Raw genomic sequence first — 1,021 nt, forward strand, 5'->3', positions numbered from 1 at the left:
CCATTCTGACTGGTGTAAGATGAAATCTTAGGGTTGTTTTGATTTGCATTTCCCTAATGACTAATGAAGTGGAGCATTTTTTAAGATGCTTCTCCGCCATCCGAAGTTCTTCAGGTGAGAATTCTTTGTTTAACTCTGTACCCCATTTTTTAATAGGGTTGTTCGGTTTTCTGGAGTCTAACTTCTTGAGTTCTTTATATATATTGGATATTAGCCCTCTATCTGATGAAGGATTGGTGAAGATCTTTTCCCAATTTGTTGGTTGCCGATCTGTCCTCTTGATGGTGTCCTTTGCCTTACAGAAACTCTGTAACCTTATGAGGTCCCATTTGTCAATTCTTGCTCTTAGAGCATACGCTATTGGTGTTCTGTTCAGAAACTTTCTCCCTGTACCGATGTCCTCAAGGGTCTTCCCCAGTTTCTTTTCTATTAGCTTCAGAGTGTCTGGCTTTATGTGGAGGTCCTTGATCCATTTGGATTTGAGCTTAGTACAAGGAGACAAGGATGGATCAATTCGCATTCTTCTGCATGCTGACCTCCAGTTGAACCAGCACCATTTGTTGAAAAGGCTATCTTTTTTCCATTGGATGTTTTCAGCCTCTTTGTCGAGGATCAAGTGGCCATAGGTGTGTGGGTTCATTTCTGGATCTTCAATCCTGTTCCATTGATCCTCCTGCCTGTCACTGTACCAATACCATGCAGTTTTTAACACTATTGCTCTGTAGTATTGCTTGAGGTCAGGGATACTGATTCCCCCAGATTTTCTTTTGTTGCTGAGAATAGTTTTAGCTATCCTGGGTTTTTTGTTGTTCCAGATGAATTTGATAATTGCTCTTTCTAACTCTGTGAAGAATTGAGTTGGGATTTTGATGGGTATTGCATTGAATCTGTATAGTGCTTTAGGCAAAATGGCCATTTTAACTATATTGATTCTACCGATCCATGAGCATGGGAGGTTTTCCCATTTTTTGAGGTCTTCTTCCATTTCCTTCTTCAGAGTCTTGAAGTTCTTGCCATACAG

The sequence above is a fragment of the Apodemus sylvaticus genome, chromosome X, assembly GCF_947179515.1.
Source record: "Apodemus sylvaticus chromosome X, mApoSyl1.1, whole genome shotgun sequence".
Taxonomy (NCBI): Eukaryota; Metazoa; Chordata; class Mammalia; order Rodentia; family Muridae; genus Apodemus; species Apodemus sylvaticus.